The sequence below is a fragment of the Macrosteles quadrilineatus genome, unplaced genomic scaffold (genome assembly GCF_028750875.1).
Source record: "Macrosteles quadrilineatus isolate MER2022 unplaced genomic scaffold, UCM_ALF_1.0 Scaffold_9__3_contigs__length_116548681, whole genome shotgun sequence".
Classification (NCBI taxonomy): domain Eukaryota; kingdom Metazoa; phylum Arthropoda; class Insecta; order Hemiptera; family Cicadellidae; genus Macrosteles; species Macrosteles quadrilineatus.
In genome coordinates, this window is record NW_026542602.1 from 111,758,544 (window position 1) to 111,774,543 (window position 16,000).

General features: G+C 36.8%; 1 protein-coding gene across 3 annotated transcripts in view; it reads left to right on the plus strand.

Annotated features, from left to right (window-relative positions):
• The window catches only part of LOC129002370 (integrin alpha-PS1-like), a 56,567-nt gene that overhangs the window by 1,001 nt on the left and 39,566 nt on the right, over positions 1 to 16,000 (plus strand). The gene's annotated exons all lie outside the window — the stretch shown is intronic.

Sequence of the window (16,000 nt, forward strand, 5' to 3'; positions counted from 1 at the left end):
TATGCGGATTCGTGACTGTATTAAGTGTTTTGAAGTGAGGTTAGATTAGGAAGGTACAAAGGTCAGGTTATAATGAACCGACTCATTAATTTATGCAACTTCCAGACTGTTTTTGCACAATTAAATAGGCTAGTGGGTGAAACACAATGAAATAACGATATCAAAAATGTGCAAGCTTAGAAACCTAAGCTTCAGTTCAGTTCAATTCAGTTGCTGCGACGGGGGGTATTAGTGACTAAAACCAATGTCTTAGAGTACGGTAGGTGTCTTTCCTAACATATTAAAGATGGCCCGTACCGTCCCTGTGTACAAAAAGGGGGAACCATCAGACCTAAATAGCTACAGGCCCATCTCGCTGATACCTGTGTTTGGTAAGGTTCTGGAGGCTATAATGAAAACCCAGTTAGTGGACTTTTTTGAGAGAGGCATGTTGTTCTCAAATCTTCAACACGGCTTTAGGAAAGATCGATCAACAGTGACCGCTGTGTCAGAACTTGTCTGTAAAGTGCAAACAGCTTTCGAATCATCTGAATCGCTGTCAATGACGCTATGTGACTTAAGTAAAGCGTTCGATTGCATATCACATAACATCCTGGTTGATAAACTTGAACGCTATGGAGTGGGGAGCGTTGCACTCAGGTCTTTAAAATCTTACCTTACTAATAGGCTACAGGTCATCTCTCTAGGCGGTGCACAGTCCAGACCCATGCAGCTGAATCAAGGCGTTCCGCAGGGTTCAGTTTTAGGGCCTGCACTTTTCCTGGTGGCCATTAACGATTTGGAGCTCCATGGCACCGCGCTCAGATTTGCCGACGACACCACCATCTTCTCGTTTGGTGCTACCCCTGCCCTTGCGATTGATGCAGCGGAGGTCCTGTTTGATGAAGCCAAACAATGGTTTGCAGCCAATAAACTAAAACTAAATGAGGACAAAACACAAGCGATGGTCTGTACCTTAGCTAAGCATGTCCAAGAAAATAGCGTGGTCTCTCTCCTTGGCTTTAAAATAGACCAAAAACTTACATGGACCAATCATATAGACGCGGTCAGCACAAGGCTATCAAGAGTTGTACACCTACTTAGAAAACTCACCCATATGATAAGTCCACACTATTTGCTGGTGATATACCACGCTCTCTTCCATAGTGTATTGAGCTATGGTCTAATGCTATGGGGACACGCGCCTGCTTGTGAGGATATCCTCATACTCCAGAAGAGGGCAATCCGTGTGATTACTTTTAGTAAGAGACTGGATCACTGTAAGCCGCTCTTCATGAAAACAAAGGTCCTAACAGTCTATAGCCAATACATCCTTCTGTGTTCCGTCCATGTTAAAGACAACCTACTAAATTTCCCTACAAGAAGTACCATACATGCACATCAAACCAGGCGTAACAATGAAATAGACATCCCTTTCTGCAGACTCTCAAAAACAAAAAATTCATACCCGACCATGGCACTCAGGATTTATAATAGTCTACCCCAAACACTGAAGAACCTGGAAGCTCCTAAGTTTAGCACTGCCCTGAAGACATGGCTAAAAGATAGGCCATATTATAGCCTGAAAGATTTTTTTGAAAGTATGGGTGTATCCACCGCCATGATGTAAAAGTTTTTCTAAAGAGAAAAGTTTTGTTTTTAGTAATATGTAAATAGTAACTTATTGACACAACCTATCCGGCATCGCTGGTCTTGGTGACGAAGGAGGTAATTAAGGTAATTAATTAACTACACGGCGCTTCCTGCGGTGTGCGCCAGAACTTATGGTAACCACTGCACGGCTGACAGTCTTTATTTAATTCTTTTTGTCTATGGTTAGATCAAGTAGCCTAAGTTAAAGTGTAGGTTATAGGCGATCAGGTTGTTTATTGATGAAAGTATTGATGTGCAAGCATTTTTGAAATTTTCTCATCATTTAATCAACTATTCCAAAATATAAAAACAACATGGGTGTAACATCAATAAACAACCTGATCGCCTATAACCTACACTTTACCTGACTTAATCTAACCTAACTTCAAAACACTCATCTTAAAGCAGTTGAAAACGAACCTGCAAACCCCGACCTGCCTTCCCCATACGCCTAAATAAGATAATTCATTGTTTCAGTTTCAACCAAAGTAGACTTATATCACTTCACTTCTTATTCCCAGGTGTGCTATGTGCTCCATGCCTTAAGAAAGTAGTTCAGTATATTTCTGCAATTTTCGGTGGTTTCTGCACCTTAAGGGGAGTCCAAGTCGAAATTTTTCAATTTTTACTTTTTATAGCACAGAATTTCTTCTTTAAATGGTAGGCCTATACTTACTTAACAACCTAGAAATGGATAAAAGAATATAAATTTTCCAAACATTGCAGTGTTGTTTTAAAGGTTAAACTCGTAGACTCTTGGTAGTCCCTTGGAGGCTTTTCTTGCCGATTTCCGCAACTTTACCGAATGAAAGACTAAGTACTAACAAATGTTTCTTAGTCATATAAAATTATTAATATTATTTGAAGTTTGAAAATCGACTTATGTCCGAAACATGTCACTACCGGTACTATTAAAAATATAATATTCAGGGTGCTCAGTTGTACTTTATTTACTACAATAATTTAAATTATTTTATTTATGGAAGCAAAATTATTAATACTATTTCAAAATAGTTGGACAAGGAGTGCCAACTATTTCAATTTGAAGGCTACCTATGTAAGTTAGGTTTTAACGTACAATTTTTATTACGTTGAAATCATCACTGATAAAATCAAGATAAATTGGTATGTAGCTGCAAAGTTTTATTTTAGTAGTCCTAGACCCTTAAATCACAAGTTCCATAAATTGAAACTCCCACCCAATTCTAATCTCAGGAAACACTCATATTCCTTTGTTTTTCTAAATGTTATTTTATATCGTTCCAAAAATGCTCTCATTGATATGTGATGTTACCTATTTCTTAACCAAAGAGACAAAAGACAGAAAAAATAAATTTTTAAATGTTCATAAGTTATTGGTGTGAGTATTATAAACCAAGCTTAAAACCAAATTGAAAGCAGTGAATTTGTATTAAAATTGAAATTTATATGTTTTGACAGTATTGAAATTTTTTTGTTTTTGTCAAAAACCCTGGTCTTGACACACCTATATTTAAATATCTCTGTCTGCAAACATCTAAATTGCTACTTTATAACCCAGTGAATTCCTTCTGTCATAACATTGGATGGTTGAGGAGATAGCGAGGTTGAATAAAAAACATTCCATGTTCTATCTTACATTATAGATAACTGAGCAACTAAGTTTGATGAGGGTGGGACCAAACAATGGCCAATTTGAATAATTTGATGGTGGTCGTACTATTATTGGATGGTCCTGCCTCCCCCCTCTCTCCCCGAGTCTCTCAACGGTTGTACTCATCTCCCAATATAACACACTTGACCTGATGTGACACATCTACGGTATTTCTTCCTTTTCTCTTCCACAGATGTCTTCTTGTGCATTTGAAAACACATTTTGTCCTTTGTGTTTTATCCTCCTCTTCCAATAGACATTTGGCCTAAAATCATGTTTTTTTATCATTATGTCTTCAGTGTTTTTAGTTAATAATATTCCATACTCCATACTCCATATTTTATACTCCATAGTTTAAACTCTTGTGGGTAGCCTACAATTTGTATAGGCAAGTTAATTGCAGCGTAACATAAATTTGCGTGATACATTCTTCAACTTGTAGGGTAATGAAAAAGAGTCAATTTGTAGGCCACTTAGTCCATTAATAAATCACCATTTACAGTTAAAATCATTTTTCTACAAAACCACAAATTACCTCTTTTAACTCCAGATTAATAATGTGTTTTCAAAATTGAAACCAATATTGAATGGGTAAATTCTAGGCTTCTAGTAATCCTACTTATTGTGTACCGATACCCTGAATCAGCTGCTAAGTGAAGCGGTGATGTGATATGACTAGAGAATGGCCTTGCAGACTTGCCAACACTAAAGCACTCAATGGTTGTATCTTTAGAATAATCACCTTTTTATATATGTCACTAGGTTAAAACTTTCATGTTGAAACTGCTCCTTTTTATTTTCTGGTTAATTATTTCTTCTGATGTTTTCATTAAAAAAAGAGGTTTTAATAATTATAGAAAGTAGGTCCTTTTCTGAAGAATGGCCCAAATTGATAAAATTAAAATTAAATATTTGGTCTTTGAGGTCTTAGTGTTACTATCTTTATGTTAAGCACTTCTCGTACTTAAAACTTACACAGGTCTAGCATACCGTAATATTGCATACAGTACGTTAATCTGTATACTTCTATCTTTACCGATGTCCCCTAAAGAATTAGCTTTAAAAGCATTTCATCGCACAATGCTTATTATAAAGACCTATTTTGGAAGCGACCATGACTCACACACTGTGGCTTTACTATGACACTATTTATGATGACTCATATTTAATTGAGAGTTCTCGACAGATGATGCAAAACTGTAACTCTAACAAAAGTATTACTCACATGAGTATTACTCATATTCATAGTATTACTCATATTCATAGTATTAGTCATATTCATATTTTGTTTAGGTACAGAAAATTAAGCTTTAAAATGTATATGTAACAAACAATAATAGGAAATTTATTTTATTAGGCCTAATTAATTAAACAACACAAAACTAACATACATTCTTCCACAAATTGTAATACAAGACATAGTATGGAAATTTTAAAACCTGCTATTATATTAAGTTTTTCCAGTTTCCATACATCTTTCATCATAATCCTAACAGCGAAGGTTCCTAGAAAGTTAACTAAACTATGTTGTAACAGAATGAATAAGAATAGCTTTTTATCTCAGTCTTATCAACCAGGCCTTCTGTTGTGGGTGTGCCTGATTTAGTTGTTTTTTGCTGGCACTACCTACTAATTGTATGAGTTATTTTCTTCAATATATGCCAAGCCAGAAATACTATGAGCATATTTTTTATAATATTTATTTTCATTTGTAAACGTACATTGTGAATAAAGTGTAAATTAAGTAGATTTTATTTTAAATCCACCTTTTTAAGATTCATTTTGTATTGGCTTGAACTTGAAACTACTAAAAAGTAGTCGATAAATAGAAAGCAGATTACACTATAGAAATTTATTGAATATTTAAATGTCTTTCTATGTAATTTAATTAATTCAACCTCAATGGAATATTTACAATAAATATAAAGTGTTGCGTTGTTATATATAATTCATATTAATCTGGAACAGTTGGTATACCAAACGCATTGATGTTCCACCAAAAAGGAATCCTCTTAGTGGTTTGAAAGTGTGTTGGCGGTGTTTAGTTAGGGGAGTGCATTGTATGTAAAACAGTCAACAAAGGAATTGACCGGTTGACAGTACTGTCAGACAGAGACGGATAGCCTAACAGTTGGCTCTCACCACTTGTACACACACACACACACACACACACATAATTGAATGTGTGATGCAACACGTCCAAACAGATGGTTTTACTCAGTTTTTTGTGTTTCAAACGATAATGTTTTTGGGTTCTTACCTTCTTATGTTAATTTCTTACCTTCAATTAAATCCTTCCTTTTAATTGGAATTTTCCCAGAGTTAGTCTAATTGGATAAAAAATATTGTTGAGATTTTAGGTTTTATTAGATACAATTGGGCTGCGCTTGATGGAAATATGGTGCTAGGAAATTGCGTTACGTGATGTAAAAATAAATTTAAACCTCATCTCTATAATGAGAAATTTAACGTAACTTTTTATTTTATTTTAATACAAATATACAATCTCATACAATTTAGCTACAAAAGCCACAATGGCTTGTCTGCAGCAATTATTAGAATTTTTGTTATCCTACAGCACTTTTTTATTCTTTGTAAATAAACTATAACATGACATATATATATATAACTAAACAATATACAACAAATAAATAACAAAGCAATTGTGGAATTTAAAGTCCTAGTCAGATTTTAACAGTTATTAATAATCAATGAAAAAAGTAAGAGTAATAAACATTTGAAGCAGTGAACAACATTGATAAAATAGAATGAAAAACAGTTATTTTAAACTCAGATCCAGACCTATGTATAAATCCCTAAAGGTTTTCCGTAAAACTCTAGAGTAACATATTCCTCAGCTGTAAAGGCAAACTGTTTAACAAGAACGGAATTAAATATTCCCTTGTTCTTTCCGAATATTTATTTGTTGTTCTATGCACGATAAAGATTATTTGCCTTGAATTGTAACTATTTACATTTAAGGTTTTTAAACTTATCTGAAAAACAATAATCTGTTGATCAGTCAACGGGCAAATCTTGACTAATTGATAACCATTAACCCAGGTTGAGATTTTCAACCATCAGCAGGATCAAGTCTTTGTTTTGATTATCCTACTTTGCACGGTTCTCAGTTGCATTATAGCTGTGTTTTTACTTTAGTAAAGGTCTGTTAAGAGTAAAGATTGATGTGGCGTGCCAGTAAAAGGAAAGGGAAGTAGAGGGTAAAATAACCCCTGCCTTTTCATAAATCAAGTCCTGCCATTAATATATCTTGGCATTACTTATCATTCAAACATTTCCATTGAAAAGTAAGTAAATATATAGCCAAAAGAAGGCCTAGGAAATCAATTATTTGTTATTTTGGCTATGAGGTTATTTTATTTAATTTTTTTAAGTTTAGTAGGGTTATTTAAGCTGTTTTAAAGTTGTATACAATAATAGTATTAGAAGCATAACGTGTAAATCTTATTTATGGTGTTCATAATGGTGTAAAGGAAATGTATACTTGTGAAGTTTTTCTTCATAAAATTAAGTTAGTAGAATAAACCAATTTAAATGGGTTTATTTTTTTGCAATTTGGTAGGAAAGTTATTAAAATATTATCTTGGTTTCATTAGGATTATAGGATTATTGAAAGAACTTTAATATGATACAGTATTCTGAATGTAGGCCTAGGTATATGCTATATACAAATGTTAGTCAATATGGAATATTCAAAGTTTATAATTAACACACATATTGATAAAAAATCAAATACAATTTTAAAACCTTCCATTGTTAACCTCGTAGCGATCATGATTGCGAAACCATAAACATTTCCTTTAGCCTCGGAGATATTGTGAATTTTCGCTTGTGAAATTTCTACAAACGCTCTCTGCAATTCTGCCATAATATTGCTAGAATAAAAGTAGCTCTGATCAGCTTGATTCTGACTCGATGCTCGATCACTCATAAGGTTTTAGATGATGATAATCTTGAAAATAATTTAAACCACTTACACACCTGTAATCTTGTCACAACAGTTTATAATTCCTACCTAAAGTTTACCAACAAAAATTCACTGTGAAGCAACACAACTGGAACAGACAGTACAGAAACACATTGACATGAAAATCACTATAAATAGACCTTAACTGACTGCCAGATTACTGGAAAGACCTGGACTAGCGCACAGCTGAATTATTGAGATTTGATATGTATATACAGTAGGACCTCAATATCTCGAATCTGAAGGGGTTATGGTAAAAATTTGACTTATCAAGTTTTTTATGTGAGGTTCCAGTTATGAAGGTGCTATATGAAAAAGTTCGAGATACTGAGGTGTTGGGTCTGACAGTGATGTTACGTCATGGCCCTTATAACTCGACTTTAACGTGCTAAACCTTTAGAAATTGAACTCAAACTATTTATTCGTACTGAAGAGTAACTGTGGAAGCAAAATAAAACTATTTTAATGCACATAAAGTGCTGTATTCATAATTTATTAGCAATAATTGTAAATGTAAGTTGGCTGGAACTTTTAAAAACAAAGTAAACAATACTAGGTGGCGTTTGCAGAGGCATCCACAAAATTGAGCGGAGTCATCAAGGGTTCATATTATATTGTTTTTGTCATACTGCAGTAAAAACCGTAGTTTTTAATGCATGATGCGTTGCGGGTCTAAAGTAGCATTTTTAATATTTAGTGAATAAAAATAGTTTTTAGCCTCTAAGGAGTAAAAATCAGCTGTTGTCAACTCAGTTGTAAATTTCGATTGTAAACGATTGCATGTATAGAAAATATGTATCGATTCGTGCTTCGTAATCATTTTAACATACAGTCTACAGTCTCTTCCCGTAGTATTTTAGCATTGCAGATACATTAATCCATTCCCAAACTCAACACTGCTCACCTTTACTGCTTCCTTCACCACACCCTACGTCGTGGACCTGTTTTCCTCTCTTCCCATAGCATTTTAGGATTGCAGATACATTAATGTAATTGCCAAAGACAGTTCCCACACTCTGCATTGCTAGCCTTACTACTTCCTTCACCACATCCTACGTCGTGGGGCCTGTTTCCTTCCCTTCTCATAGCATTTTAGTATTCCATTAATATAATATCTAATAATAATACATTAATCTAACTGCCACAGACGGATCTCGCACTATGCTGATACTCATACTTTACTACTTCCTAAGCCACTTCCTACGTCGTGGACATATATTCATCACTTTCCGTTGCATTTTAGTATTTTAGATACGTTAATCTAACTGCCACAAACCTTCCCACACTCCGTACTGCTAGCCTTTACTACTTTTTCACCATTCCCTATGTCGTGGGCATGTTTCCTTCCCTTCTCATAGCATTTCAGCATTGCAGATACATTAAAACTGCTACAAACGGTTTCCAGTTCCCACACGCCACGCTGCTCACCTTACTACTTCTTTCACCTCTTCCTACGTCGCGAATCTGTTTCCCTCTCTTCCCATAGCATTTTAAGATTGTAGATACCTACCTAAATCTAATCGTCATAAACAGACCTCACACTCCGAACAACTCGCCTTTAGTACTTCCTTCAACACTTCCTACATCGCGGACCTGTTTCCCTCACTTTCCTTAGCATTTTAGGATTGCAGATTCCTTAATCTAATCGTCATAAACAGTTCCCACACTCCGGACAGCTCGCCTAAACTACTTCCTTCATCATTTCCTACGTCGCGTACCTGTTTTCCTCCCTTCCCATAGCATTTTAGGATTGCAGGTACCTTAATCTAATCGTCACAAACAGTTCCCACAGTCCGGACGGCTTGCCTTTTCTACCTCCTTCACCACTTCCTACGTCGCAGACCTGTTTCCCTCCCTTCCCATAGCATCAAAGGATTGCAAATACCTTAATCTAATGGTCACAAACAGATCCCACACCCCAAACAGCTCGCCTTTTTCTACTTCCTTCACCACTTTTTACGTCGCGGACCTGTTTCCTTCCCTTCCAATAGCATTTTAGGATTGTAGATACCTTAATCTAATCGTCATAAACAGTTCCCACACTCCGGACAGCTCACCTTTACTACTTCCTTCACCATTTCCTACGTCGCGGACCTGTTTTCCTCCCTTACCATAGAATTTTGAAATGCAGATACCTTAATCTAATCGTCATAAACAGTTTCTACACTCTAGACTGCTCGCCTTTACTACTTCCTACGTTGCAGACCTGTTTTCCTCCCTTCCCATAGAATTTTAGGAATACAGATACCTTAATCTAATCGTCAAAAACAGTATCCACACTCCAGACTGCTCGCCTTTACTACTTCCATCACCACTTCCTACGTCGCGGACCTGTTTCCCTCCCTTCCAATAGCATTTTAGGATTGCAGATACCTTAATGTAATCGTCATTAACAGTTTCCACACTCCAGACTGCTCACCTTTACTACTTCCTTCACCACTTCCTACGTTGCGGACCTGTTTTCCTCCCTTACCATAGAATTTTAGGAATGCAGATACCTTAATCTAATCGTCATAAACTGTTTCCACGCTCCAGGTTTCTCGCTTTTACCACTTCCTTCACCACTTCCTACGTCGCGGACCTGTTTCTCCCTTCCCATAGAATTTTTGGAATGCAGATACCTTAATCTAATCGTCATAAACAGTGTCCACACTCCAGACTGCCTGCCTTTACTACTTCCTTCACCACTTCCTACGTCGAGGACCTGTTTTCCTCCCTTTTCATAGAATTTTAGGAATGCAGATACCTTTATCTAATCGTCATAAACAGTTTCCACACTTCAGACTGCTCGCCTTTACTATTTCCTTCACCACTTCCTACGTCGCGGACCTGTTTTCCTCCCTTCCCATAGAATTTTAGGAATACAGATACCTTAATCTAATCGTCATAAACAGTTTCCACACTCCAGACTGCTCACCTTTACTACTTCCTTCACCACTTCCTACGTCGCGGACCTGTTTCCTTCCCTTCCAATAGCATTTTAGGATTGCAGATACCTTAATCTAATCGTCATAAACAGTTTCCACACTCCAGACTGCTCGCCTTTACTACTTCCATCACCACTTCCTACGTCGCGGACCTGTTTTCCTCCCTTACCATAGAATTTTAGGAATGCAGATACCTTAATCTAATCGTCATAAACAGTTTCCACACTCCAGACTGCTCACCTTTACTACTTCCTTCACCACTTCCTACGTCGCGGACCTGTTTCCTTCCCTTCCAATAGCATTTTAGGATTGCAGATACCTTAATCTAATCGTCATAAACAGTTTCCACACTCCAGACTGCTCGCCTTTACTACTTCCTCCTCCACTTCCTACGTCGCGGACCTGTTTTCCTCCCTTCCCATAGAATTTTAGGAATGCAGATACCTTAATCTAATCGTCATAAACAGTTTCCACACATCAGACTGCTCGCCTTTACTACTTCTTTCACCACTTCCTACGTCGCGGACCTGTTTTCCTCCCTTCCCATAGAATTTTAGGATTGCAGATACCTTAATCTAATCGTCATAAACAGTTTCCACATTCCAGACTGCTCGCCTTTTAGTCCAAGCATATGAGGAAAAAAGATGATGTTTTCAGGAAAAAATTCCCGAAGTTTTTTTCTCGGTGGTTTCTTATGTATTTTTTGGCGCTGAATCCGAATTTAAACTTTGCCACCTCGCCAGAGGTGAGCTAACTTCGGAAATCGCAAAAAAACAAACAAAATACTGTACTTGTTTTACTTTTTTGCCTATAACTCACAAACAGAGTATTTTTTTGCAATAACTGTCATATACTAAATTAAAGTACTCTAAATTTCCTACAAAATACGTATAATCACTTTATTTCTACGACGTTCCAAACTGACGCTAGGGCGCGCTCAAAATTCGTCATTTTCTTTTACCTATTGGAAAACGTAGGAAATACCATTATAAAACCTTGGATTAGACACCCAACAAACTCTATTTGATGTATATTGATTATTTTATAATTATATTGGACCATTAGGTCACATTTAGTGGTAAACAAATGTAATTGAAGTTTATAGTCGGTAACCATAGCATTAAAAAATAACAAGACAATTTTCAATTCAAATACATTTAAAAATCTATATACAGGGTGTTTGGTAGTCAGTGTCAAACAGTTTAAGGCATAATTATGCACGCAAATTGTGACAAAAATACGCTATTTGGATAGTTATATCTCACACTTCCGGCAACAGTCATTTTTAGATTTTTCCCAATTTCATGACATTGCCTAAAAAAATCTCATATTTCTCAACCATTTAACCTACATAATGATATTTTCAATTGCATTTTTAAAATCGTCATTAAATCTTCTATCAGAAAATGTATAATATGGTATAGCTTAACCCATTCAAAAGTTTGTAAATTCGACTTAAATGACAAATTATGAAAAAACTATAAAATGGGCGCTACAACTCGCTTAAGAATTTTGTTTATCAAGTTGTGTTAAAAACTGTCAAATAGTATAAAAAACATCTTCACGTTTTAAGCTTTAAAATGATATGCAATATGTGACATGTTATGTCAGCCGAAGGGGAGAAATATTGCACATAAAATGAATAATTTGTTCAATAACTGCACTCATTAATTACAAGAACGCATTTAGTAAAAGTTGTGTGCTAAAGGTATATGTAATTAAGTATACCCCAATTAAACTTGTAAAATCTAATACTTTAGTATAGTACAGCCCAAACTAGTTGTAGTGCTTTGAATGCCGCGTCAAAGTATTGATATTTATAAATAGGTACATACGTTAGTTGTGACTACGAAGATACCGATCATATGTAATTTATATTATTTTTATCGAAAAAATTTTCAAATACAAGGTAGGCCTGATATATTATTTATTGGAAACATTCAAAAATCATGGATAAGCTGCACCTTAAGAATCTTAAATACAGTTTATGTCTGATGCATGTTCTTGATTCATATATACTGCACACGTCAACTATTTTACAAACAAATTTATTTAATGGGACATATATTTAGTCGACAAATTTAATTGACAAACCTTTAATAAATGAGTGCAGTTATTGAAAAAAATATTCATTTAATGTGCAATATTTCTCCCCTTCGGCTGACATAACATGTCACATATTGCATATCATTTTAAAGCTTAAAACGTGAAGATGTTTTTTATACTATTTGACAGTTTTAACACAACTTGATAAAAAAATTCTTAAGCGAGTTGCGGCGCCCTTTTTATAGTTTTTTCATAATTTGTTATTTAAGTCGAATTTACAAACTTTTGAATGGGTTAAGCTGTACCGTATTATACATTTCCTGATAGAAGATTTAATGACGATTCTAAAAAAGCAATTGAAAATATCATTATGCAGGTTAAATGGTTGAGAAATATGAGATTTTTTTAGGCAATGTCCTGAAATTGGGAAAAATCTAAAAATGACTGTTGCCGGAAGTAGGAGTGAGATATAACTATCCAAATAGCGTATTTTTGTCACAATTTGCGTGCATAATTATGCCTTAAACTGTTTGACACTGACTACCAAACACCCTGTATATAGATTTTTAAATGTATTTGAATTGAAAATTGTCTTGTTATTTTTTAATGCTATGGTTACCGACTATAAACTTCAATTACATTTGTTTACCACTAAATGTGACCTAATGGTCCAATATAATTATAAAATAATCAATATACATCAAATAGAGTTCGTTGGGTGTCTAATCCAAGGTTTTATAATGGTATTTCCTACGTTTTCCAATAGGTAAAAGAAAATGATGAATTTTGAGCGCGCCCTAGCGTCAGTTTGGAACGTCGTAGAAATAAAGTTATTGTACGTATTTTGTCGGAAATTTAGTGTACTTTAATTTAGTATATGACAGTTATTGCAAAAAATACTCCGTTTGTGAGTTATAGGCAAAAAAGTAAAACAAGTACAGCATTTTATTTGTTTTTTGCGATTTCTGAAGTTAGCTCACCTTTGGCGAGGTGGCAAAGTTTAAAATCGGATTCAGTGCCAAAAAATACTTAAGAAACCACTGAGAAAAAAACTTCGGGAATTTTTTCCCGGGAAATTCCTTATATGATTGGACTATTTACTACTTCCTTCACCACTTCCTACGTCGCGGACCTGTTTTCCCCCCTTACCATAGACAGGGTGTATACCAACCGGGAGAACCGGGAAATAACCTTGAATTTGAAGGGACCTGGAAAAAACCGGGGAAAGCCGGGATTTTTGGACCGAATCCGGGATTTTTATTTTAGCCCCGGTAGAAGATTGTAGTCGTAAAATGCGTCTTGCCGCGATTGCGGGTGATGACGATGACGTTTTCGTGACCGCGGGAGACGACGATGACGTTTTCGTGACCGCGGGAGACGACGATGACGTTTCCGTGACCGCGGGAGACGACGATGACGTTTCCGTGACCGCGGGAGACGACGACGAAGTTTCCGTGACCGCGGGAGACGACGATGACGTTTCCGTGACCGTGGGGTCAACGATGATGTATACACTGCCGCGGGAAATATTCATAATTTTGCCGAGATCGCGGACGACGACGATGTCGTTTCCGTGACCGCGGACGACGACGATGACGTTTTTCGTGACCGCGGGGGACGACGATGATTATGTCTCCGCGGCCGCAGATGTTTATGATTTTGCCGAGATCGCGGACGACGGCGATGACGTTTTCATATCTGCGAGAGGCAATGATGATGTCTACACGGCCGCGGAAGATTTTCGTGATTTGCCGTGACCGCGAAAGATGACGATGATGATTTCTACACGGCCGCGTGATATGCTCATGATTTTGCCGTGATTGCGGCCGACGACGATGACGTTTCCGTGACCGCGGGAAACGACGATGACGTTTCCGTGACCGCGGGAGACGACGATGATGTAGACACGGCCGCGGGAAATATTCATGATTTTACCGAGATCGCGGACGATGACGTTTCCGTGACTGCGGGAGGCTATGATGATGTCCACACGGCCGCGGAAGATATTCGTGATTTGCCGTGACCGCGAAAGACGACGATGATTTTGTTTACACGGCCGCAGATGTTCATGATTTTGCCGAGATCGCGCACGACAACGATGACGTTCCTGTGACCGCGGGAGTCAATGATGATGTCCACACGGCCGCGGAAGATTTTCGTGATTTTGCCGCGATCGTGGATGACGATGATTACGTTTTCGTGATCGCGAGAGATGGCGATAATGTATACATACCGCGGGAGATGTCCAGGATTTTTCTATGGTAACGTAAGACTGTGATGATGTTTACGTCACCGTGGGAAGCGACCACACGACCGCAGGAAATATTCAGGATTTAGCCGCCGTTGATAATGTGTTCATAAAAAATGAAGATAATATTCATGATTTTGCTGTTATCGAGAGAGACGATGTTTCCGTGGACTTAAGTAATGATGATAATGAAAATTATTACTATAATAAGGATTATTACTTTTTCAACACTAGCTCACTGGACTTTGAAACAAATTTAATGCAAGTTTATATTGTATACTTAGGCTGCAAGTCTTAAATTGATTATAGTTTAAGTGGAACCAAACAAATACGCGGGAACCTGGAAAAACTTTGAAAAACCAGGAAAAAACCTGGAAAAAACCTGGAATTTCACTTTAATAAAATAGTATACACCCTGCATAGAATTTTAGGAATGCAGAAACCTTAATTTAATCGTCATAAACAGTTTCCACACTCCAGACTGCTCGCCTTTACTACTTCCTTCTCCACTTCCTACGTCGCGTACCTGTTTTCCTCCCTTCCCATAGAATTTTAGGAATGCAGATACCTTAATCTAATCGTCATAAACAGTTTCCACACATCAGACTGCTCACCTTTACTACTTCCTTAACCACATCATACGTGACACACGTCACGGACCCCAAGCTAGTGTCGTCATTTGATTATATTAATGATACATACCGTTTCTGTTCTAGTATCTGTGGAATAATGCTATCAGCTATTTCTTTACTGCATTCAAAAGTCAACAGCTGATCATATGTCTTTGTTTACGTGTCAAATACTGCTTCCATAAGGATTAAATTGAAACTTTGAGACCCAGTGGGGCGGATTCCTGGTAGACTTTTTCAACGCCATATAGATGTTGGCACTCACCGATATGGTCTTTATCACCATGCAAAATTTGAAAACGATTGATTCAGCCGTCTAGGAGGAGTTTGCGTATTACTAAATGCATAAGAGTCGACGTATAAGAGCTTCGCTCGCTCCGCTCAATAAAAACTGTATAAGCTCCATACATCCAAATGCAGTAGGCCTACTACAATACAAATGGGGAGCGAGCTGGTCTAGTGGTTAGAGCGCAGGACTCCGGTTCCTGGGGTCCCGGGTTCAAATCCCACTAAATCAACAATGGATTTTATCCAAGTGATAATGCTGTAACCCCTAGGTCTAGCCTGAAGTAATGTGAAAACAACAAAAACAAACCGGGCTCGTGCCTAGAGTCCTGGGAAAAAAAATACAATACAATACAAATAATGAAAAAAGTACATTAAAGACCTACCAAATAACAAAGAAAAATTAGTTTGACTATAGTAATAGCCAAACAGACACAGGAAGCTGGATTTTCATGTCTCAACAGGAATCAAAATACAACTGACTTGCACTGTAAGGCAAAACTTCGAATTATTGAGGCACACGTGCAAACTTCGACTTACAAAGGTAAACTTCAAGTTACTGAGGCTTGATGACAGTAAAATTTTAGTTACAGAGGTTGAATATTACTGATC